Here is a 20,451-nt window from a genome sequence, read left to right on the forward strand (position 1 = left end):
AACAGAATCTGGGAATGAACACTATTGAACTGTCTTTCCAGTCTTTCCTGTGATCATAATCTGTTTTACCCTCTCATTTGTCTGTGGGTGTATGTGTGTGACAGGGGAGTTTCGAAGGGGATTAGAAGTTAGTAATTATATGCCGGTGGAACCAGGTTATAGTCCAAAAGGCTTATTGGGAAGTAAGCTAGTGTTTCCAAATACACCTGTTGAACTATAACCAAGTGTTATGTGGTTTTTAACGTGGTCCACCCCAGTCCAACACCAGCTCCTCCACGTCATGGTTACCTGAAGTTAGAGACTAATTTCTTGTAATAAACATCGATTCTTGTTCAATGCAGAAACCTGGTCTGTGATTTCTATCAGAAAGTCGGGGAAACTGGGGAATACTTCTTGACTACCAGCTACCCCAGTGATTCAGAACAAGATGTAATAAGTATGAGGTCATCGAGTCTCAGAGATGTACAGCATGGAAACAGACCCTTCAGTCCAACTCCTCCATGCTGACCAGATATCCTAAATTAATCAACTCCCTTTTGTCAGCATTTGACCCAGATCCCTCTGAACCCTTTCAAGTTTCACAACATCCTTCCGACAGCAGGGAGACCAGAACTGAACGCAATATTCCAAAAGGGCCCTAACCAAGGTCCTGTACAACTACAACATGACCTCCAACTCCTATACTGAAGTGAACTGTTAATCTGCGACAGCCCAATTTGCTCTCTGTGATAATTGAGGAATCACAGCTGAAAAGGAAAATAGTTACTTGTTGGACACCAAAACAGAGCCACTACTTGTTTTGTATATGGGCTAGTCCCAGCCTGGGGCAGACAGTTCTGCAGACCCATCCCTGAGTCTGCTTTGTAAAGGGCTCCGTTGATGCATTCCAACTGTATCACCCAATGCCTGTCACTGCCCAGAGTGTGGGGCCTGGACTGGTGGCTGGTCGCTTGCTGTTTTGAGTCAGAGCGTGGAGATGGGCAGGTTTGTACTTTTTCTCTGTTGCACAGGCTCATGTATACAACACTGAGAGGTCACATGATAGAGAATTCATCGTGCCTTTTGAAACACCTATGTATCACGGGGTCTGTCGCTTAAACAGATCTCTGCTTGCAACTTGCAGTGTCCACAGGAATGGGGCAGACCAGGATTAATCTTTGTGCATTTAGAGAAGAGATAGAATCCGCACAAGTGTGGAAACAGGCCATTCGGCCCAACAGATCCACACCAACCTTCCAAAGGGCATCCCACCCACACCCTGTCCTCCTCATGGCCAATGCACCTAGCCTGCACGTGGGCCATTCCACCCATAACCTGCACATCCCAGGACACTGTGGGGCAATTTACTGTGGCCAGTCCACTTAACCTGCACATGTTTGGATGGTGGGAGGAAACCGGAGCACCCGGAGGAAACCCACGCAGACACAGGGAGAATGTGCAAACTCAACACAGACAGTTGCCCGAGGCTGGGATTGAACCAGGGACACTAGCGCGGTGAGGCATTGGTGCTAACCACTGAGTAACCGTGCCACCCCACTCTCTCTCTCTCTCTCTCTCTCCCTTCTATGTCACCTTCTACTGCTATTGCTGAAGCATCTCACTTACATAAAAATGTTGGAACTCAAGAGGTGGGAGCAGAACTGACCAATTGAACCCCTTGAGCCTGCTCCACCATTTGATATGACGAAAGCTAATCTCATCTCAGCTTCAACCCCACTTTCCTTCTCACTCTCCATATCCCTTCAACTCATTGCTAATTAAAAATCTGTCTATCTCCTCCTTAACTTTAATCAATCTCCTGGCATCCACCACCCTCTGGGCTAATCAATTCACAACACTTCCTCCTCATTACTCTTTTAAATTGGATACCTCTTGGTCTCAATTTTATTTCATTCTCTCATGGGACATGGGCATCACTGTCTGGGCACAGCAGTCACTGCCCGTCCCTAGTTGCCCCCTTCTGAAGATGGTGGTGAGCTGCCTTCTTGAATCACTGCTGCCCACCTGCTGTGGGGAGGGAATTCCAGGATTTTGACCCAGTGACAGTGAAGGAACGGCGATATATCTCCACAGTGTGGGAACAGGCCATTCAGCCCAACAGGTCTACACCAACCCTCCGAACAGCATCCTACCTAGACCCATGAGGGTAACATGGTGGCTCAGTGGTTAGCACTGCTGCCTCACAACACCAGGGACCCAGGTGCAATCCCAGCCATGGGCAACTGTCTGTGTGTAGTTTGCACATTCTCCCTGTGTCTGCGTGATTTCCTCCGGGTGCTCCGGTTTCCTCCCACAGTCCAAAGATGTGCAGGTCAGGTTAATTGGCCATTCTAAATTGCTCATAGTGTTAGGTGCATTAGTCAGAGGGAAATGGGTCTGGCTGGGTTACAGGGTCGGTGTGGACTTGTTGGGCCAACGGGCCTGTTTCCACACTGTAGGGAATCTAATCTAATCTAATCCCTTCTTGATGGTGAGTGGCTTGGATGGCAACTTGCAAGAGGTGGTGTTCCCATGTATCTGCTGTCCTTGTCCTTTTAGATAGAGGTAGTCTAGATTGCAAGGTGCTGTCTGAGAATCTTTGGTGAATTTCTGCAGTGCCAACTTTAGGTACATTTAAGTTGTCATTGGACAAGCATATGGACGGACATGGAATAGTGTAGGTTAGATGGGGTTCAGATTGGTATGATAGGTCGGCGCAACATTGAGGGCTGAAGGGCCTGTACTGTGCTGTAATGTTCTATGTTCTATCTTGTAGATAGTACACACTACTGCTACTGAGCATGGGTGGTGGAGGGAGTGGATGCTTGTGGATGTGGTGCCAAACAAGCGAAGGCTGCTTTGTCCTGGATGGTGTCAAGCTTCTTGAGTGTTGTTGGAGCTGCACCCACCCAGGCAAGTGGGGAGTATTCCATCACACTCCTGACTTGCACTTTGTAGGTGGTGGACAGGCTTTGGGGACTCAAGAGATGCGTTACTCGCCAGAATATTCCTAGCCTCTGACCTGTTCCTGTAGCCGCTGTGTTTATGTGGTAAGCCCAGTTGAGTGTCTGGTCAATGATAACCCCCAGGATGTTGATAGTGGGGGATTCAGGGAAGGTAACACCATTGAATGTGAAGGGGCATGGTTAGATTGTCTCGCATTGGTGATGGTCATAGTCTGGCATTTGTGTGGTGTGAATGTCACTTGTCACTTGTCAGCCCAAATCTTGTAAACCAGGGGAGGGAGGGAGAGAAAGTTACCCTGTACCATCAATTTTGGCATCATCTGCAAACTTACTAACCATATCTCCTAAATTCATATCCACATCATTGAGAGAAATGATGTCAAGCCATGACCTAAATGAGCAGTGGGGCAGCATCTACAGGCTGAATGGTCTACTCTTGTTGCTACCTTGTGAGGGGACCATTGTAACTGTGCAGGCAGCTGGGGTGAATATCTTCCTTAATGCTGGAAAACGGTCAGCTCCAGTCACAGTCAGCTCCACAGACCGCAGCAGATGGACCACTGCCTCACTCTGCTGGAGTAGCCCCTGCACTGCACATAACGGCCAGTTGTAGTTCCAGCACAAAAACAAGTGAAAAGCCTTTCCTCATGAAGGGCTTATGCCTGAAACGTCCACTCTCCTGCCCCTCGGATGCTGCCTGACTGGCTGTACTTTTCCAGCACCACACTCTTCAACTCTGATTCTCCAGCATCTGTAGTCCTCACGTTTTCCTACGTTGTTCTCTGAACATCTCACAAACCTGATTCTGTTGTGATTACCACCTCTCATCCCCAGGGAACACAGGGACAGCAGACCATTTAGCCCGCCATTTAATGTAGCCATGGCTGATTGAACAGTTCCCATTTACTCGCAGTACCATCATAATCCCTTTAACAATGATACTTCAAAACCTAACCTTAAAGGACATCTAATTCCTGATTTATTTTTAGGATTCAAATTCCAGCATCTGTCACAAGGGGATTGGAACCTGTGCCCCAGAACATTTCCTGAGCTGTGGTTAGTACCAATATCCCATCGCCTCCCCAACAAGCCACGCTCTTTTTCCCTTTTCCGTCACGAATGCATCAAACTTTCCGTGAGAAGGATGGATGGAGACTGCTTCAAACGCTCCATTCTGTGGGGAATTCCCTACCTGCAACACGACGTGGGAACAAATCCTCCAAAGTTCCATGCTCTTTCCCAAGCAATAATTGTCAGGGTTTCCTCTGGAGTTGTCCGACCCCAACACTCCACAGTATAAACTCCGAGCTTGACATCATTTCCTGGCTGTGGCAGCTCCTTAACCTGAATCAATGATATGGAAACCCGGGTGGTACAGTGACTCAGTAGTTAGCACTGCAGCCTCACAGCGCCAGGAATCCAGGTTCGGTTCCACCCTCCGGCAACTGTCTGTGTGCAGCTTGCACTTTCGCCCTGTGTCTGTGTGGGTTTCCTCCACAGTCTGAACACGTGCAGGTTAGGGTGCATTGCCACTGGGAAATGCAGGGTTATAGTGTAGGTAGGGGGTGGGTTTGGTTAGGATGCTCTCGTCAATGCATTTTGACCTGGCTACAGAATTGACTATTGGGTAAGAAACAACGAGTGGAGTTAAGGGCTTCTTTTTCAGGCTGGTGAAAAACGACACCATGTTCTTCACAGCTTGCAACACGTTATCACCAAGACCTTCCCTACGCCACCACTTTTCACCTTTAGACAACTGCCAAACCTTAAACAGACCATTATTCACAGCAAACTGCCCAGCCTGCAGGATAACATCGACCACAACACTGTACAGCCCTATCATGGCAACCCTGCAACACATGTCAGAGTGTCGACACGGATACCACCATTATACGTGGGGACACCACGCACCGTGTACGCAGCAGGTCTGGCTGTATCACAATCTTTGTCTCGGTCAGCGCTGTCTACCTCATACGCTGCAGGCAAGGATGCCCTGAGGCATGGCTCATTGGTGAGGCCAAGCAGACGCTACAACAACAGATGACACCGCACAACAATCACCAGGCAGGGGTGTTCCCTCCCAGAATTCAGCAGTCAGGGAAATTTGGCCTCAGATCCTCCAAGGAGGACTTTGGGATATACAACAAATCAGAGTGGCCTCGCAGAGGCTGATAACTAAGTTCGGTACCCATATGAATGGCTTCAACTGGACTACAGGTGACCCCACTACACGATACACACTCGCTCACACATACACAAACACTCTTACTTACTCACACAGTCATGCAGATCCTCTCTCATACACAAGCTCTCTCTCATACAGACAAACATACACCTCCCATACTCACACCCTCTCACAGGCTTATACTCCATCACATCCACATACACACTTTCACCAAGCTTTCACACATGCAAACACACACTCTCTCAGTTTCACTCACACTCACCCACTCACACGCACATACCCTCGCGCTCTCTCTCTCTCTGAAAGACGTGCACACACATATTAGTCGATGGGGTGAATTTGTATTGGCAGAATTATATTTGCAGATACATTCTATTTTGCTCACAAAATGCATAATCTGCAGGCAGCCAATATATGTAACATTTTGTAAATTCCACTTTGGAAATAGAACCAGTCTGACTCAAAATTGGGATATATGCGAGAAAGTGAGGACCGCAGATGCTGGAGATCAGAGTCGAGAGTGTGGTGCTGGAAAAGCACAGCAAGTCAGGCAGCATCCGAGGAGCAGGAGAATCGACATTTCGGGCATAAGCCCTTCTTCAGGAAAGGTTGGGATACAGACAGACTCTACCCTCACCCCTTTAATGCATTGTCTGAGCTGAATTATCACCATTTGTTATGAAACCTAAAGTTATCTTGAAAAGGTGACTTAAAAGAAGTTCTGGGATTTACGTATTAATGAATCAAAATATTCTAAATGATGAAAGACTTAACAGCAATCCAGGTTTGTTCAATATATCATTTCAGTTGCATCACACTGTAATCCTTCACGATAAGTGATGTGTCTTGGTCCTATTCTCCACAGCAACCTGATGATGGAGCAGCACTCTGAAAGCTAGTGATCCAAATAAACCTCTTGGACCAGAACCTGGGCTTGTGTGATTTTTAACTTTGTTCATCCCAGCCCAAGACCTCCTCCTCCCACATCATGCGCTCTGCTAATCTAGCAGCATCAACTGTTAATTGCAGGATAAGGCGAGTTCAGGCACTTTGCCCAGTCACTAGCCTCAGTCACATAGTGTCTAGACAGTGTTGGTTAGTAGCTGAAAAGCAAGTGTCTGTATACAAGAGGTTCTTGTAAAGGAAGAGCTGGGAAAGACTTCACTGTTAGGTATTTGTGCAGCTGCAAGTTCAACCACCTCACTGAGCCAGGGAACGAATGACAGACAGACACTAACATAAGATTCAAAATGGTTTCCAGGCTTTTAGTATGTGACAAAATGATTGCTTTGGTTATGACAAATCTCCCAGCCCCTGACTGAGTGTTGCAGACTGGCACATTCCAAGGTCCAGGACGATGTGCTGAGTGACCCAAGCTGAAGCCAAGAGGATGGGCATTTAATCCAGTGAAATCAACGACGGAATCTGTTCTGTGAATGTGAATGGCACCATCAGCTGTGAATGTAACAAAGATTTGTGTGAACAAAGCATACAAAATAGAAAAAAAAATGTTTTGCGCTCAAAACAACAGCACCCTGATGAGGGGAGAGGATGGGGATGGGAGAGAGTGGGGATGGGCGAGGACGAAGCAGACGGCGCGGAAGTTCACTGGGAGGGGAAAGGACCGGAAGACATGGAGCAGATGGTGACTGAGAGCAGTTAAGAGGGAAGGTGGTTAAGCACCATGTTGAGAGATATAGTGAGGAAATAGAGGGAAATGGTCGCATATGCAGCAGAGGTTTGGTGGGCTTAACGGTTTTAAAGTTAGGACGGCTCTTGCTTGGAGAGGGAAGAAAGGTATACCAAAGACTACCCGAGCAAAGTTGGGTGTTAACGAAGCAGTGACAAGACAAGTTGCAGCATAACAGCACTGCCTCCAGAAAAAGCGCAATTCAAATTGTGCCATTGGTTTGTAAATCAGTGGAGAGCACGAACGCAGTCCCCCACTCCCACAAATGTTGCAGTCGAGTATCCCGCATTTGGGGACATCGCAGGCGTCAGCACACCCGAAGTGCAATGGGATAGTCTCATCCTGGGAGCGCCCCCGCAATGACCATGTCATCTCCCCTGCCAGGTAAGTATGCTCAGCACTCACACTCACTCACACCCCACAACAGCCGCTCCCTCTCACTCTCACACTCACTCACTTTTGCAACATCGAACATTCACTTCCCCAACCTGCCCTGCCTGTCGATCAGCTTCATTCTTCAAATGGATCACCGAATGTCTCCAGGACTCCCGTTTTACTCAAATACCACCCACGGCTGCGCCTGCGCTGCTTATCTGCATCTATCCCTTAAAAGGACACGCCCCGCCCCTGTTTCCTTCAGGCTGCCTCCTGATTCGCGGAAAAACAGGAGGGAAAGTTCCAACTTTGTTTTCAAACACTCGTCCGAATTTGATGTCAACGCGAATAAAAGCAACTTACAATATTTGGTTGTGAAACTAGAAGCATTTTTTAAAACCAATTTACCTCGACTTTCTACAATGTTTAGCTGCAGCTTTGCAAATCTCTCTTCAATCAGATTAGTGACTTCAGGTTGAAATCACATACAAGATTAAGGGTGCCAGGGAAACATATTTCTCAACATGATGTTGGATGAGACACGAAACTGAGACCACCACCACCTCGTCTGGCTGCACATTCCGAGCACTCACCACCCTCTGTGTAAAATAAACTGGCCTGTGATTAAAATGTAATCGTCCTTTTCTTCCGTGTCTGATTTACCTGCTGCTTTCCCTGGGGTAAAGGATTCCAAATTTAGAGGGCATAGTTTAGGGTGAGAAGAGAAAGATTTCAAAGGGATCTAGGGGGCAACTATTTCACACAGAGGGTGCTGCGTGGACGCAATGAGCTGCCAGAGGAAGTGATGGAGGTTGGTACAAGTACAACATGCGAAAGGCATCTGAATAGGAAGGGTTCAGAGGGATAAGGGCCAAGTGCTGGCAAACGGGACAAGATTAAATTAGGATATCTGGATTAGTGCGGAGCAGCTGTGCGGCAGAACAAAGTGGGCTGGAGACCTGGATCAGTGCGGGGCTGCTGTGACCCAGCACACGGTGAACTGGAGGCCTAGTGTGGTGTGGAGAGGCTGAGAGGCAGATCAGAGTGGGCTGGAGGCCTAGTGTGGTGTGGAGAGGCTGAGAGGCACAACAGGGTGGGCTGGAGGCCTGGATCAGTGCGGGGCAGCTGTGAGGCAGAACAGAGTGAGCCAGAGGCTTGGATCAGTGCGGAGCAGCTGAGAGCTGAAGAGGAGCCGATTGAGAGCTGCAACAGTCTCGAATGGCTGAGAGCTGGATTGGAGTGGATTCGAGGCCTGAATTAGTACAGGATGGCTCAGAGTTGGATTGAAGTGGATTAGAGGCCTGTATCAGGACAGAATGGTTGAGAGCTGGATTGGTGTGGATTTGAGGCCTGGATCACTACAGAATGGTTGAGAGCTGTATGGGGAGGGGGGCGGATTAGAGGCATGTATCAGTTCAGAATGGCTGAGAGCTGGATGGCGGGGGGGTGGGGCGGGGGGCGGATTAGAAGGCTGTATCAGTTCAGAATGGCTGAGAGCTGGATGGGGGCAGATTAAGGCCTGTATCTGTACAGAATGGCAGAGAGCTGGATGGGGGCGGATTAAGGCCTGTATCAGTTCAGAATGGCAGAGAGCTGGATGGGGGCGGATTAAGGCCTGGATGATTACAGAATGGCTGAGAGCTGGATGAGGTGGCATTAGAGGCCTGTATCAGTACAGAATGACTGAGAGCTGGATTGGAATGGATGAGAGGCCTAGATCACTACAGAATGACTGAGAGCTGGATGGGGGCAGATTAGAGGCCTGGATCAGTACAGAATATCTGAGAGCTGGATGGCGGCGGATTAGAGGCCTGTATCAGTACAGAATGGCTGAGAGCTGGATGTGGGCAGATTAAGGCCTGGATCAGTACAGAATGCCTGAGAGCTGGATGAGACGGCATTCGAGGCCTGGATCAGTACAGAATGCCTGAGAGCTGGATGAGGCTGCATTAGAGGCCTGGATCAGTTCAGAATGGCTGAGAGTTGGATTGGAGTGGATTAGAGGCCTGTATCAGTACAGAATGGCTGAGAGCTGGTTGGGGCAGGATTCGAGGCCTGGATCAGTACAGGATGGCTGAGGCCTGGATCAGTACAGAAAGGCTGGGAGCTGAATTGGAGCAGACTGGAGACTTGGAGCGGAGCGAAAGCGGTAATTGGACTGGAGGTGGTTGTGGAGCTGGGGGAAGCTTGCTGTGAAGGTGATAGGTACATGCAAGTGGGTGGGGGTTGCGGAGCATTGATGGGGATAGGTCAGTGTGGAGTGGATAGGTGGGAAGGAAATGGACAGGTGGGACAAGTCAAGTGGAGGATCGGGTCTGAGATGAGGGGGGGGTGGAAGATGAGGAAACGGGTGAAATCAACATTGATGCTGTGTGGTTGGAGGGTCCGAAGGCGGAAGATGAGGCATTGCTCCCCCCAGGCGTGAGGTGGGCTGGAGTTTGCACTTTGTAGCTCAGGGTGTTGGTGCCCTTGCTTGATAGGTTGGCAAAGAAGCAAATGGTGGTAAGACATGGAGCAGATGGTGACTGAGAGCAGTTAAGAGGGAAGGTGATTAAGCAGCATGTTGAGAGATATAGTGAGGAAATAGAGGGAAATGGTCGTATATGCAGCAGAGGTTTGATGGGCTTAACGGTTTTAAAGTTAGGACGGCTCTTGCTTGGAGAGGGAAGAAAGGTATATCAAAGACTGCCCGAGCAAACTTGGGTGTTAACGTAGCAGTGACAAGACAAGTCGCAGCATAACAGCGCTGCCTCCAGAAAAAGCGCAATTCAGATTGTGCCATTGGTTTGTAAATCAGTGGAGAGCCCGAACGCAGTCCCCCACTACCACAAATGTTGCAGTCGAGTATCCCGCATTTGGGGACATCGCAGGCGTCAGCACACCCGAAGTGCAATGGGATAGCCTCGTCCTGGGAACGCCACCCTTTTTTTATTTCAAAAATATACTTTATTCATAAATACTTTGATCTATACAACTGGACATGTCACACACATGTACACATTCCATTTCTTTGCGTATCGAGACAGTGTAATCATTTTTATTTACAGGTTGATGCGATTCCATTGAGCTGAGGCGTCAGCAGAGCCCAAATGACTGCGCGGGCCCCCTGTTCTTCGTTAGGCAGGCACATGTTACACAGTGGTCTTTCCCCACCGCGCCTTGGCGGCAGCTGTCCCAAGCTTCAGCGCGTCCCTCAACACGTAGTCCTGGGCCTTGGAATCTGCCAGTCTGCAGCACTCAGTCGGGGTCAACCCCTTCAGCTGGAAGATCAGCAGGTTTCGGACCACCCAGAGAGCGTCCTTCACCGGGTTGATGATCCTCCAGGCACAGTTGATGTTCGTCTCGGTGTGCGTACCGGGGAACAGGCCGTTGAGCACGGAGTCCCGCGTCAAGGCGCTGCTCGGGACAAACCTCAACAAACACCACTGCATTCCTCTCCAGACTTCCTCTGCGTAGGCACATTCCAGAAGGAGGTGTGTGACAGTCTTGATCCCCCCCGCAGCCACTTCGAGGGCAGCGTGCGGTGCGGCTGAGAGTCCGGGCGTGCAGAAAGGATCTCACAGGCAGACCCCTTCTCACCACCAGCCAAGCCATGTCTTGGTGCTTGTTGGAAAGTTCTGGCGATGAGGCATTCTGCCAAATGGCTTTGACAGTCTGCTCAGGGAACCGCTCGATAGGATCCGCCCTCTCCTTTTCCCGAAGGGTCTCAAGGACACTACGTGCTGACCACTTCCTGATGGACTTGTGGTCAAAGGTGTTTTTCTTCATAAACTTCTCCATGAAGGACAGGTGATACGGAACGGTCCAACTACTCGGAGCGTTCCGCGGCAGCGAGGCCAGGCCCATCCTTCGCAACACCGGGACAGGTAGAACCTCAGTACGTAGCGACACTTGGTGTTTGCGTACCGGGGATCCACCCACAGCTTGATGCAGCCACACACAAAGGTGGCCATCAGGGTGAGGGTGGCATTGGGTGTATTTTTTCCCCCGTTGCCCAGATCTTTGTACTGCGAGTCCCTTCGGACCCGGTCCATCTTTGACCTCCATATAAACTGGAAGATGGCCTGGGTGACTGCAGCGGCAGGTTCTGGGAACAGGCCAGACCTGTGCCACGTATAACAGCAATGACATTGCCTCACACCTGATGACCAGGTTTTTTCCCGCGATGCAGAGCGACTGTAGCTTCCATCTGCCCAGTTTCTGCCTCACTTTGCTGATACGCTCCTCCCAAGATTTGGCACACGCCCCAGCCCCCCCGAACCAAATACGGTGAAGGGGATCGAGGATTGGTCGGCCCAGTTCCCGAAGAACATGGCCTCGCTCTTGCCTCGGTTTACCTTGGCCCCTGAGGCCCGTTCGAACTGGTCACACATGCACATGAGTCTGTACACGGACAGCGGATCTGAGCAGAAAACGGCGATGTCATCCATGTACAGGAGGCCTTAACCTGCAGGCCCCCGCTGCCAGGAATAGTCACCCCTCTCAGGCTCGCATCCTTCCTGATGGACTCGGCAAATGGCTCTATGCAGCACACAAACAAGGCAGGAGAGAGAGGGCAGCCCTGCCTGACTCCAGATCTGACTGGGAAGCTATCTGATTCCCACCCATTGATTGAGACTGCACTGACAATGTTGGTGCAGAGCAGTCTGATCCAATTGCAGATTCCCTCCCCAAAGCCCATTTTGGAGAGAACTTCTCTCATATACCTGTGTGATATCCTGTCAAAGGCTTTCTCCTGGTCCAAGCTGATCAGGCAGGTGTCCAACCCTCTGTCCTGCACAGAGGCGATCGTATCCCTGAGGAGTGCGAGACTCTCAGCGATCTTCCTGCCCGGCACAGCACAGGTTTGGTCAGGGTGAATCACCGACCCTAGAGCAGACCTGACCCAGTTGGCGATTACCTTTGACAGAATTTTGTAATCTGCATTCAACAGTGAGATTGGTCTTCAATTTTTGAGTTCCTCCCTCTCCCCCTTCCGCTTGTAGATGAGGGTGATAATGCCTTTCCTCATGGATTCACTCATGGTACCTGCCCGAAGCATACTGACATACACCTCCAGCAGGTCCTGGCCAATCAAGTCCCATAGAGCGGAATAGAGCTTGACCGGTCAGCCGTCACTCCCGGGAGTTTTATTCTTTTCGAAGGACTCAAGGGCTTTGGTCAGCTTGTCCAGAGATAGCGGCTGGTCCAGCCTCTCGCGTGTTCTGTCGTCTAAGACCTCCTTGATAGAGGACAGGAACAACTGGGAGGCCGCGCTGTCGGTCGGCTTCGGGTCATACAGACTGGCATAGAAGGATTTACTGATCCTCATGACGTCAGCCTGAGATGACGTTATTGAGCCATCTTCTTCCTTCAGGCTGCTGAGCACAGAGCTCTCTTTGTGCACCTTCTGGAAGAAGAAACGTCTCGTCCTGCTCCACCGAGCGGACCCTGGACCGGAAGATTATCTTGGAGGTCTCCGAGGCAAAGAGCGAGGCTTGCTGGCCCTTCACCTCCTTGAGGTCCTCCGTGACATCCACCCCCATCGTCTGCAGCAGGAGCAGGTTCTGCATACTTTCCTGGAGCTGGGACAGTTTTCCCCGCCTCTCTCTCGCCTCCTGAACACCTTTGAGGATGAAGAACCTCTTGGTGTTCCCTTTTACTGTTTCCCACCAGTCCGCTGGGGACTCAAAGAGGGGCTTCACGGTTCTCTAACCTGCGTAGTCCCTCTTGAGCTCCTCAATGTTTCCCGGGGTCAACAGCTTGGTGTTCAGCTTCCATGTTCCCTTACCATCCCGCTGCTCGTCCTGTAGGTGACAGTCGGCCAGCAGGAGGCAGTGGTCGGAGAAGAACACCAGCTTGACGTCGGTGAATCTGACTGATAGCGTTTGGGACACAAATAGGTAATCTATCCTTGAGGCAGCACACAGTGGACTGGAGGCCTGGTGTGGTGTGGTGAGGCTGAGAGTGGCTGAGAGAACAGAGTGGGCTGGAGGCCTGGGTCAGTGCAGAGCAGATGTGAGTAAGAACAGTTTGAGCCAGAGGTCTGGAGCAGTGCAGAGCAGCTGAGAGCTGAAGAGGAGCCGATGGAGAGCTGCAACAGTCTCGAATGGCTGAGAGCTGGATTGGAGCGGATTCGAGGCGTGGATCAGCACAGAATGACTGAGAGCTGGATGGGTGCGGATTAGAGGCGTGTATCAGTACAGAATGGCTGAGAGCTGGATTGGGGCGGATTCGAGGCCTGTGTCAGTATAGAATGGCTGAGAGCTGGATGGGTCCGGGATCAATACAGAATGGCAGACAGTTGGATTGGATGGGGCAGAACTCAAAAATTGGAGACCAATCTCACTGTTGAATGCGGATTACAAAATTCTGTCAAAGGTAATCGCCAATCGGGTCAGGTCTGCTCTAGGGTCGGTGATTCACCCTGACCAAACCTGTGCTGTGCCGGGCAGGAAGATCGCTGAGAGTCTCGCGCTCCTCAGGGATACGATCGCCTACGTGCAGGACAGAGGGTTGGACATCTGCCTGATCAGCCTGGACCAGGAGAAAGCCTTTGACAGGATATCACGCAGGTATATGAGAGATGTTCTCTCCAAAATGGGCTTTGGAGAGGGAATCTGCAATTGGATCAGACTGCTCTACACCAACATTGTCAGTGCAGTCTCAATCAATGGGTGGGAATCAGATAGCTTCCCAGTCAGATCTGGAGTCAGGCAGGGCTGCCCTCTCTCTCTCCTGCCTTGTTTGTACGCAAACACCAAGTGTCACTACGTACTGAGGTTCTACCTGTCCCCGGTGTTGCGAAGGATGGGCCTGGCCTCGCTGCCGCGGAGCGCTCTGAGTAGTTGGACCGTTCCGTATCACCTGTCCTTCGTGGAGAAGTTTATGAAGAAAAATACTTTGACCACAAGTCCATCAGGAAGTGGTCAGCACGTAGTGTCCTTGAGACCCTTCGGGAAAAGGAGAGGGCGAATCCTATCGAGCAGTTCCCTGAGCAGACTGTCAAAGCCATTTGGCAGATTGCCTCATCGCCAGAACTTTCCAACAATCACCAAGACATGGCTTGGCTGGTGGTGAGAAGGGCTCTGCCTGTGAGATCCTTTATGCACGCCCGGACTCTCAGCCGCACCGCACGCTGCCCTCGAAGCGGCTGCGGGGGGGACGAGACTGTCACACACCTCCTTCTGAAATGTGCCTATGCAGAGGAAGTCTGGAGAGGAATGCAGTGGTGTTTGTTGAGGTTCGTCTCGAGCAGCGCCGTGACGTGGGACTCTGTGCTCTACGGCCTGTTCCCCTGGACACACACGGAGACGAACATCAACTGTGCCTGGAGGATCATCAACTCGGTGAAGGACGCTCTCTGGGTGGTCCGAAACCTGCTGATCTTCCAGCTGAAGGAGTTGACCCCGACTGAGTGTTGCAGACTGGCACATTCGAAGGTCCAGGACTACGTGTTGAGGGACGCGCTGAAGCTTGGGGCAGCTGCCACCAAGGCGCGGTGGGGAAAGACCACCGTGTAACATCTGCCTGCCTAAAGAAGAACAGGGGGCCCACGCAGTTATTTGGGCTCTGCTGACGCCTCAGCTAAAAATGTAATCGGACAGACCTGGAAATAGGAATGATTACTCTGTTTCGGAATGCAAACAAATGGAATGTTTACATATTTGTTGCATGTCCAACTGTACAGACCATCAAAGTATTTTATAAATAAAGTATATTTTTGAAATTAAAAAAAAATTAGGTTCTGATGCTCGTGTTCTGCAGACAGTGCATTCAGAGTGCTGCTCCATCATCAAGTTGCTGTGGAGAATAGGACCATAAGACACAGAATTTATAGCAAAAGTTTACAGTGTCATGCAACTAAAATAATATATTGAACAAAGCTAGATTGTTGTTAAGTCTTTCATCATTAGAATATTTCAGTTCATTAATATGTAAATTGCAGAATATCTTTCAAGTCACCTTTTCAAGATAACTTAAGGTTTCATAACAAATGGTGATAATTCAGCTCAGACAATGCATTAAAGGTGTGAGGTTAAAGTCTGTCTATATCCCAACCTTTCCTGAAGAAGGGCTTTGATTCTATTTCCAACACGGAATGTCCAAAACATACATGTATTGACTGCCTGTAGATTGTGGATTGAGCAAAATAGAATGTATCTGCAAATATAATACTACCGATATAACTTCACCCCATCGACTAATATGTTTGTGCATGTGTTTGAGAGAGAGAGAGAGAGAGAGTTGGTATGTGCATGTGAGTAGGTGAGTGTTAGTGAAAGTGAGAGAGTGTGTTTGCATGTGTGAAAGCTTGGTGAAAATGTGTGAGTGTGGGAGGTGTATGTTTGTGTGTATGAGAGAGAGAGTGTGTATGAGAGAGGGTCTGAGTGACTGTGTGAGTATGTAAGAGTGTGTATGTATGTGTGCTTGTGTGTGAGGGAGAGTGTGTAGTGTAGTGGGGTCACCTGTAGTGTGACATGAACCCAAGGTCCCAGTTGAGGCCATCCCCATGGATACCGAACTTGGTTATCAGTCTCTGCTCGGCCATTCTGAGTTGTTGTATATCCCAAAGTCCCATTGGAGGATGGTCACCCAATGATCTGAGGCCAAATTTCCCTGACTGCTGAAGTGTTCCCCAACTGGGAGGGAACACCCCTGCCTGGTGATTGTTGTGCGGTGTCATCTGTTGTTGTAGCGTCTGCTTGGTCTCACCAATGAACCATACCTCGGGGCATCCTTGCCTGCAGCGTATGAGGTAGACAGCGCTGGCCGAGACAAAGATTGGGATACAGCCAGTACACGGTGGTGGTGTCCCCACGTGTAATGGTGGTATCCGTGTCCACACTCTGACATGTCCTGCAGGGTTCCCATGATAGGGATGTACAGTGTTGTGGTCGATGTTGTCCTGAAGGCTGGGCAGTCTGTTTAAGGTCTGGTGGTTGTTTAAAGGTGAGAACTGGAGGCATAGGGAAGGTCTTGGCGAGATGCTCATCCTCATCGATAACATGTTGCAAGCTGTGAAGAACACGGTGTCATTTTTCAGCTCCCAGGAAGTACTGAACAACAAAGGATACTGTTGGTTGCAGCTCGTATCTGTCTCCTGAGGAGGTCATTACGGGTACTCGCTGTGGCACATCGGAACTGGCAGTCGCTGAGTTGATCATCGTACCCTGTTCTTTTACGAACATCCTTGAGCACCTTCAGGTGTCCGTCATGTTCCTCCTCATCTGAACAGATCCTGTGAATGTGTAGGGCTTGTCCATAGGGGATGGCTGTTTTAATATGTTGTGGGTGGAAGCTGGAGAAATGTAGCATTACGAGATTATCTGTGGGTTTGGGGAGAGTGGAATACTGAGGTCCACATCCTTGATGGAGAGGCATGTGTCGAAGAATGAGACAGCTACTAAGGAGTAGTCCATGGTCAGTCTGATGGTGGGATGAAACCAGCAATTGGTGTTTTATTTATGATTTACAGCATCCAAAGTTCTTTCAGTTCCCTCCATAAACTGTCTGCCTTTCCACCCATTTTTATGTTGTCTGTAAGTTTGGTGATGGTACATCCCCTTCCTTCCTCCAAGTGGTTAATAGAAACACTTGTGATCCCAGCACTGACCTCTGGAGAACCCCATTGGTTACAGGTCACCCACCTGAAAAAGAAGCCCTTATCTCCACTCGGTGTTTCTTGGCAAATAGCCAATTCTGTCGCCAGGTCAAAATGTGCCAATGTGCATCGATGACACTTGGGGAATAAGAGAATCAAGAGAGTGCTTACACCCCAGGAAGAGCTCTCTGTAAGACAGGATTGCCCTATTTCTACATCAGATAGTTAATCAATTCTCCTCAGAAAACCACAACTGATTGAGCCTCCTGTGTGCTCTCAGGCAATATATTCCAGATCCAAACCACTTGTGCTGTTTCTCATGTCAGCATTGCGTGTTTTGCCAGTGGGGATCCCCAATCTTCATATTAAATAGACATCATTGGAGGAAATGTGGGAAATATTGCACAGAAACCATAGAGTCCCTACAATGTGGAAGCAGGTCATTAGGCCCATCGAGTCCATACTGACCCTTCAGGGAGCATCCCAACCAGACCCACCCCCTACCCTCTAACCCTGCATTTCCCATGGCCAATCCACCCTAACCTACACACTATTGGACACGGGGAGAATGTGCAAGCTCCACACAGGCAGTTGCCCGAGGGTGGAACCGAAACTGGATCCTGGTGCCGTGAGGCTGCAGTGCTAACCACTGAGCCACCGTACCACCCATTTTTCCATATCATTGATTCAGGTTAAGGAGCTGCCACACCCAGGAAATGATGTCAATCTCAGACTTTATATTGTGGAGTGTTGGGGACAACAAATGGACATCTTTAAATTTGGGAAGGAATTTGAAGAAATGGGCATGCAGAAACCATTCCTGTTTTTCGGATAACTCCAAAGGAAACACTTACAATTGTTGCATGGGAATGAGCATGAAACTTTGGAGGATTTGTTTCCACGTCGTGTTGCCGGTAGGGAATTCCCCATAGAATGGAGCATTTGAAGCACCAGGATCCATCATTTTGACAGAAAGTTTGACCCATTCGTGACATAAAAGGGAAAAAGAGTGTGGCTTGTTGGGGAGGCGATGGGATATTGATACTAACCACAGCTCGAATCCCATTGCGACAGATGCTGGAATTTGAATCCTAAGAAATCAGGAATTAGCTGTCTTTAAAGTTTAGAGTTTTAGGTATCATTGGTAAAAGGGACTATGGCGATAGTGCGAGTAAATGGGAACTGTTCAATCAGCCATGGCTACATTAAATGGAGGGCTAAATGGTCTGCTGTCCCTGTGTTCCCTGGGGATGAGAGGTGGTAATCAAAACAGGAGCAGGTTTGTGAGGTGTACTGATAATAACGTAGGAGAATGTGAGGACTGCAGATGCTGGAGAGTCAGAGTTGAAGAGTGTGGTGCTGGAAAAGTACAGCCAGTCAGGCAGCATCCGAGGGGCAGGAGAGTCGATGTTTCAGGCATAAGCCCTTCATGAGGAAGGGCTTTTCACTTGTTTTTGTGCTGGAACTTCAACTGGCCGTTATGTGCAGTGCAGGGGTCACTCCAGCAGAGGGAGGCAGTGGTCCATCTGCTGCGGTCTGTGGCGCTGACTGTGACTGGAGCTGACCGTTTTCCAGCATTAAGGAAGATATTCACCCCAGCTGCCTGCACAGTTACAATGCTCCCCTCACAAGGTAGCAACAAGAGTAGACCATTCAGCCTGTAGATGTTGCCCCACTGCTCATTTAGGTCATGGTTTTTCATCATTTATATCAATGATGTGGATGTGAATACAGGAGATATGGTTAGTAAGTTTGCGGATGATGCCAAAACTGGTGGATCCTGTCTCTCTCTTTCTTTCTCTCTATCCCACCCACCCCCTCCCCACCCCCTCCCCTGGTTTACAATCCACAGAGAAGACGATTCTGTATGGTATGTTTATTGAGCTTTCGTTCTCTCACCCCACAGATACCCCTTCCAATCATCACTTCCCCCCTTTCACATTGTTCCATACCGCAGTAACTGCCACGTGATTGTCCCTATCCTACATAATTCCTACACTTACTTGCAATTCTCTCCACACGTATGATTTTCTCTCTGCCATTTATTACCTCCCCATGAATGCCACTTCTGCATTTTCCTTCACTCAAGCAATTTTTCCGAGCCCCTGTTTCGAATTACCACTGAGGTCCGAGACCTGGGAAAAGTAATGTCAAATACAGTGTGTGCTGGAAATCTGCTGCAAACATCAGGGTCTGGGTGGAGAAACTCAGCAGATCTGGCAGCAGGAGAAAGTGAGGACTGCAGATGCTGGAGATCAGAGTCGAGAGTGTGGTGATGGAAAAGTACAGTTGGTCAGGCAGCATCCGAGGAGCAGGAGAGTCAACGTTTCGAGCATAAAATCTTCAGCAGGAATGAGAGGGGGTGCCCAAGGGGGCTGAGAGATAAATGGGAGAGTGTGAGGGTGGGGGGAAAGGCAGCTGGGAATGCGATAGGTCGATGAAGGGGAGGGTGACGGTGACAGAGTGGAGGGTGGAACGGATAGGTGGGAAGGAAGATGGACAGTTACAATAGTTCAAGAGGGAGGTGCCGAGTTGGAAAATTGGATCTGGAATTGGAGGGGAATTAAGGAAACTGGTGAAATCAACATTGATTCCGTGTGGTTGGAGGGTCCCAAGGCAGAAGATGAGGCATACTGCCTCCAGGCGGCGGGTGGCCAGAATTTGGTGGTGGAGGAGACCCAGGACTTGCAAATCCTTGCGGGAGTGGGAGTGGGAGTTGAAGTGGTCGACCACAGGGTGGAGGGGTTGTTTGGTGCAGATATCCCAAAGATATTCCATGAAACATTCCACAAATTGGCATTCTGTCTCCCCAATGTAGAGGAGACCGCATCGGGAGCAACGGACCCAGTAGTGTGTGGAAGTGCAGGATGAATGTGGAAGGATGTGGTGGATGCCAGGACATTGATTAAAGTTGAGCAGGAGATAGACAGATGTTTAATTAGTGATGGGTTGAAGGGATATGGAGAGTGGGCAGCAACGTGGAGTTGAAGCCAAGATGAGTTCAGCCTTGGTCATATTCAATCAAGGGGTTCAATTGGTCAGTCCTATTCCCACTTCTTGTGTTCCTACATTGTTATGTCAGTGAGATGCCTTCAGCAATAGCAGGAGAAGGTGACATAGAAGGGAGAGAAAGACAGTGGAGATCTAGGGACAGGACAGTGGCTCAGTGGTTAGCACAGCTGCCTCACAACGGCAGGGACCCGGGTTCAATCCCACCCTCGGGCAACTGTCTGTGTGGAGTTTGCACACTCTCCCCGTGTCTGAGTGGGTTTCCTCCAGATGCTCCAGTTTCCTCCCACAGTCCAAAGATCCATCTTAGGTGGATTGCCCATTGTGTCCAGAGATGTGCAGGTTCGATGGATTGGCACAGTAAATTGCCCAGAGTGTTCAGGGCTGTGGGTCAGGGTGGATTGGCCTGTGTTAAATAGTCCACAGTATCCAGGGATGTGCAGGATGGTGCATTAGCCACGAGGAGGGCAGGGTTAGGGTTGAGGATGGGTGTGGATAGGATGCTCTTTGGAGGATTAGTGTGGACCTGTTGGGCCGAATGGCCTGTTCCCGAACTGTGGGGATTCTATCTCTTCCCTAAATGCACAAAGATTAATCTTGGTCTGCCCCATTCCCGGGGACGCTGTGAGTTGCGAGCAGAGATCTGTTTAAGCGACAGACCCAG

General features: G+C 49.7%; 1 protein-coding gene, 1 non-coding gene and 1 pseudogene across 2 annotated transcripts in view; all 3 read right to left on the reverse strand.

Annotated features, from left to right (window-relative positions):
* LOC122541298 (class I histocompatibility antigen, F10 alpha chain-like) overlaps nucleotides 1–20,451 on the reverse strand; it is a 189,950-nt gene that overhangs the window by 136,573 nt on the left and 32,926 nt on the right. The window lies entirely within an intron of this gene.
* On the reverse strand, nucleotides 7,049–7,212 carry LOC122546692 (U1 spliceosomal RNA). The gene has a single exon (XR_006310791.2). It is a non-coding gene; the product is annotated as a U1 spliceosomal RNA (small nuclear RNA).
* LOC148140764 (U1 spliceosomal RNA) lies at nucleotides 9,990–10,127 on the reverse strand (annotated as a pseudogene).

Source organism: Chiloscyllium plagiosum, unplaced genomic scaffold (genome assembly GCF_037043375.1).
Source record: "Chiloscyllium plagiosum isolate Xiang-an unplaced genomic scaffold, Cpla_swu_hap1 HiC_scaffold_35, whole genome shotgun sequence".
Taxonomy (NCBI): domain Eukaryota; kingdom Metazoa; phylum Chordata; class Chondrichthyes; order Orectolobiformes; family Hemiscylliidae; genus Chiloscyllium; species Chiloscyllium plagiosum.